Genomic DNA, 5398 nt, shown 5'->3' with positions numbered 1-5398 from the left:
TCATCGAAATTCACATTCAACTTTAGTAAGCGGTCCACAAACCTTTGCATCTTTTGCAGGTGGGTCGTGATGGACTCTCCATCCTTCATTTTGGTTGTAATCATGGAGGCGATGATTTCATACCTTTCCTGCCTAGCACTTTGATGGTACCTTTTCATCAAATCTTGGTACATTTCAAACGGATAGTAGTCCTCATAGGACTTTTGTAGCTCAGCAGTCATGGTAGCAATCATGATGCACGACACCTTTGTCGCATCCCTCTCATTAGTGTTATGTTCAGTAAACTGTTCAGGAGTAGCAGTTTTTACATCAATCTCCTTCAGCTCTTTGTCAAGAACATATTCTTTGTCCTCGTAGCGAATGGCCATTCGGATGTTTCGAATCCAATCATTAAAGTTCGATCCATCAAATATGACCCTCCCACATAAGTTCATGAGGGAGAAAGAGCCTGAAGGGTTTGGGTTTGAAGCATTGTTGGAAGTAGACATCTGAAAAGAAAGACAAAGTTTAGATTAGATAAGGATCCTTAATATAACACCCAGATGGAATATTAAGGCTAGGATCCAACACAATATTTCACAATTCGGAAGAGGGATGCCGTAATCCAATTGCAAAATGTTTGAAGGTAAGTAAATGACGATTACCAATTTCCACCATGAAAAACAAAATTGATTATTAAGTTTTAAATGAATTCAAATTCCTAGTTTCTTTTGAGATTCATTGAACTTTTCAATGGCATGTTTAAATCTCGATTATGCCCTTCAAGTTTGTGACTGGGATACCAAGGATCACAAATAAGGTGTGAATAACCATGCAAACTAGCTTGGTACTTTCGATGTTACAAATCACCTAATCAATGTGCCGGTAAATCACACACGCTCCATTGATCCATGATTAACACCAAGCTACCCTTTGTCACACATTGTCAGTCCCAAATTAGTGTGCCGATTAACCACACACGCTCCACTAACGACTTAACAAGGTGCAAAGTGCAATTTCATGGAATAGCACCATTTTCACATTTTTCCTAAAGTAACTAAGATTGGTAATTTATAAAAGTTTAGTTACTTTAATAATTTTCATTATACTTATTAATGAGAATTAGTGTCCTATACTACCCGTTCGGCTAACGACCCTCCACCAGTCAAGGAAGCGGTGGGTGAGAGTGGACACCCATTAAACCACCATTTTATAGGCAGTAACCTTATACCCCCTTATAGACCAGCTTCGTGAATGAGGTCTACTAACGGTAAGACTGACTTGTCTTATACATACATATATATATATATATATATATATATATATATATATATATATATACATATACACATATATATATATATATATATATATATATATATATATATATTAAACTTTAATATTATAATAGTATAGGGTTGAATTTTAAACTTTTAAAAATCTGGGGTTTGGAATTAAGGTTTCATTAATGCAACTTTTTAAGTTCCAAAACTTGAGGACAAGTTTTGTAACTTGTCAAGACTTTTGAAATTCATAACTTATGAACTTTTATGTTCCATGAATAAGACCCTTCCAATTCCATAACTTGAGGACAACTTATGAACTTTACAAGACCTTTGGTATTTCATAACTTATGAAAGTTAATGTTTCATGAATGATGTGACTTTTCACATTCCATAACTTGAGGACAAGTTATGGAACTCTTCAAGAAACACTTATAGATCAAATTAACTAATCCAATTATCATATGATGATTATTTACCAATTTGACCTAATTTGATTCATATTTCATGATAACTTCAAATTATACAAATAACCAGTATTACATAAAACAAGTAGTTATCTTAGAATTTGACAAATATCATGTTATTAGATGGGAATTAACATTACCATATCATTAAAAACAATTTTTATGAACTAAAACAGTTTGTGGTAATGTTCCTAATCCAAAACAGGCCAAAAATTCGAAGATTCTGCCATCGGATGTATCAACTCGTCGAGTGCCATAAAGGACTCGTCGAGTTCAAGATAAACTTCATCCAACTCGTCGAGTTAAATCATGGACTCGGCGAGTTGGCCCTGTCAGAATCCCAAAATGCAGTTTTTCAGCTTTGAAAATTATACAATTGCATCAATACAATAGAAAACACTCATGGCTTTGATACCACTGATGGGTTTTATGTACTCTAACATCCCTATGGTGCACATACAACCCTAATTCTTTGGATCTAAGTTTTCTCTAATTATACATGCAACATTGGTTCCAAAGCATGAAGCCTAATCTAGCATACAAAAATTTAACATATGAATCATAAAGCAAGTTGTAGAGTTACCTCTTGATGTTGTTGATGTTGCTAGTAAGACTTTGGCCTTGTGAGAACTTATCACCCCAAGTGTTGTGCCTCAAAAAAGTCACAAACACCAAGTAATTAGATGGATATGAAAGAGGCTAAGGAGACTAGAAAATCGATTTCTTCTTGGAATACAAGTAGTGTCCATTTTCCTCTTAGCACAACATATATATATATATATATATATATAATATATATATATATATATATAGAATATCAAGGGTCATGTGTAACCCTAATCCATACACATTAGCCCATGACCCATCCATTTGATTTGGATAAATGCTTCATTGATTAATCCATAAGCCCATCACAAACCAAACCATGGATCATTAGCCCAACTCATATGTTTCAATTTAATTAGTCTCTTTTGATCACTAAATTAATTCTAAAATAATTCTTGATCAATATTAATTAAATAATATGATTTCTCAATTAATATATTATACTTATAATATATTAATAAATCATAAATAACCTCTTACTCAAATATCCATCTATCAAATTGTTCTGGTGAAGGCAACCCGAAATGGACCATGCTACTATCGGGTCAAGTACATACCAATTATAGTTATGGGCTTAGACACCTAATCCAACAGAGGGTACCGGGGTTGGTTCGGCCATTTGTTCAGCTGCCAGGGCTCGACGGTATCTCCAGCATGGATGTTTGGGTTATCTCACTTACATGATTGACACTCAGGTCGAAGGGGGAGTTTCAATGTCGGATGCGCCTATAGTCAGAGAGTTTCCAGATGTATTCCCGGAGGATCTACCCATTGTGCCTCCTGTGAGACAGGTTGAGTTCATGATTGATTTGGTTCCCGGTGCGGCCCCAATTGCTAAGGCGCCATACCGTTTAGCACCGCCTGATATGCAGGAGTTGTCCTCTCAGCTCCAGGAGCTGTTGGGCAAGCAGTTTATCCGGACGAGCAGTTCTCCATGGGGAGCACTGATTTTGTTCGTGAAAAAGAAGGATGGTTCACACCAGATGTGCATTGATTACCAGGAGTTGAACAAGTTAAAAGTAAAGAACCGTTACCCACTTCCATGGATTGATGATCTCTTCGTTCAGCTGCAAGGTGCATCTTGGTTCTCGAAGATCTATCTGAGGTCAGGGTATCATCAGATGAGAGTCAGAGAGGATGATGTGGAGAAGACAGTGTTTTGAACTTGTTATGGTCATTATGAGTTCGTGGTGATGCCGTTTGGGCTCACCAACGCACCAGCGACCTTTATGGATTTGATGAATTAGGTGTGCAAGACGATGCTCGATCGTTTGGTCATTGTTTTTATCGATGATATTCTGGTCTATTCCCAAGACTAGGGAACAACATGATGAGCACCTTCAAGAGGTGCTAGAAGTTTTGAGGAGGGAAAGGCTTTTTGTCAAGTTCTAGAAGTGTGAGTTTTGGTTACAGGAGGTCCAGTTCTTGGGACACCTTGTTAACCAAGATGGAATTCTGGTCGACCCGGCCAAGATAGAGGTTGTTATGCAGTGGGAGGTCCCGAAGTCTCCCTCGGAGATCAGGATTTTTCTGGGTTTGGCAGGTTATTATCGGAGGTTTACTCAGGATTTTTCCAAGGTTGTCATACCTCTCACTCCTTTGACGAAGAAGGACATGGATTTTTGTTGGGGGCTTGAGTAGCAGGCTGCATTCAAGACACTAAGACAGAAATTATGTGAGGCCCTGGTGTTGACCATTCCGGAGGGCGTAGAGGATTTTGTTGTATAATGTGATGCCTCTATCACTGGTTTGGGGGTAGTACTCATGCAGCGAGGGAGGGTTATTGTGTATGCTTCAAGACAGCTGAAGCCACATGAGGTTCGGTACCCGATGCATGATCTGGAGTTTGGGCGTTGGTGTTTTCCCTCAAGATTTGGAGACATTATCTTTATGGGGTCCGATGTACCATTTACACGGATCATAAGAGTCTGAGATACCTCATGGATCAACCAAATATGAACGTACGACATCCTAGATGGCTTGACGTGGTCAAGGATTATGACTGTGAAATTCTTTATCACCTTGTGAAGGCCAATGTGGTTGTCGACGCTTTTAGCCACAAGGCGGTTAGTACTCCTGCTCGAGGATACTATTGAGGATGACCATCAACTCCTCACCTTTGGATTTGATCAGGGAGGCTCAGGCCGAGGGGTTCAAGAAGGAAAATTGGAAGCAAGAGAGGATCAGGGCTGAGATTGACAGATTTTCTACCGACAGTCGTGGGTTTTTGACTCGGTGCGGTTAAGTTTGGGTGTCATTTTCTGGCAGAGTCCGAAAAATAGTATTGGAGGAGGCTCATAAGTCTAGGTTCCCCATTCATCCTTTAGCCACCAAGATGTATCATGATTTGAGACTTAGTTATTAGTGGCCCAACATGAAGAGAGAGATAGCATGGTATGTGGAGCAATGTTTGACTTTTCGGATACTCAAGGATAAGCACCAGCGGCCGCATGGAAAGTTACAGCCCTTGGAGGTTCCCATGTGGAAATGGGAACAGATCTCTATGGATCTCATCACCAAGCTACCGAGTACAATCAAGGGATTTGATGTGATTTGGGTCATTATGGACCGGTTGAACAAGAGTGCCCACTTTCTCGCCATTCGGGAGATTTCTGTGGCTGACAAGTTGGCCGATGTGTATGTGCACAAGATCTTTGCTCGCCACGGGGTTCCAGTTTCCATCGTCTCCAACCGTGATGTACGATTTACTTCTCGGTTTTGGCATAAGTTCCACGAGGATCTAGCACGACTTATCACCCTCAAACTGATGGACAGGGTGAGCGAACCATTCAGACGCTCGAGGACATGTTGAGGGCTTGCGTTATCGATTTCGGTGGGAGTTGGGATTCCTACCTTCCTGTAGCTGGGTTTTATTAGAACAACAACTATCATTCCAGTATCGATGTGTCGTCTTTCGAGCTTTTCTATGGTAGGGAGTGTCGTACACCAGTGTGTTAGGGCGAGGTCGGTCACAGGGTCATGGTGAGGACCAAAGTGTTCTTTTAGACTACGAAGCTTATCCAGCAGATCAGGTAGAGATTGCAGAGAACCCAAAGCCGATAG

Source organism: Lactuca virosa, chromosome 9 (genome assembly GCF_052849685.1).
Source record: "Lactuca virosa cultivar CGN04683 chromosome 9, Lactuca_virosa_CGN04683_v6, whole genome shotgun sequence".
Classification (NCBI taxonomy): domain Eukaryota; kingdom Viridiplantae; phylum Streptophyta; class Magnoliopsida; order Asterales; family Asteraceae; genus Lactuca; species Lactuca virosa.
The sequence above is the reverse complement of the archived record's forward strand: the minus strand, read 5'-3'. Positions refer to the sequence as shown.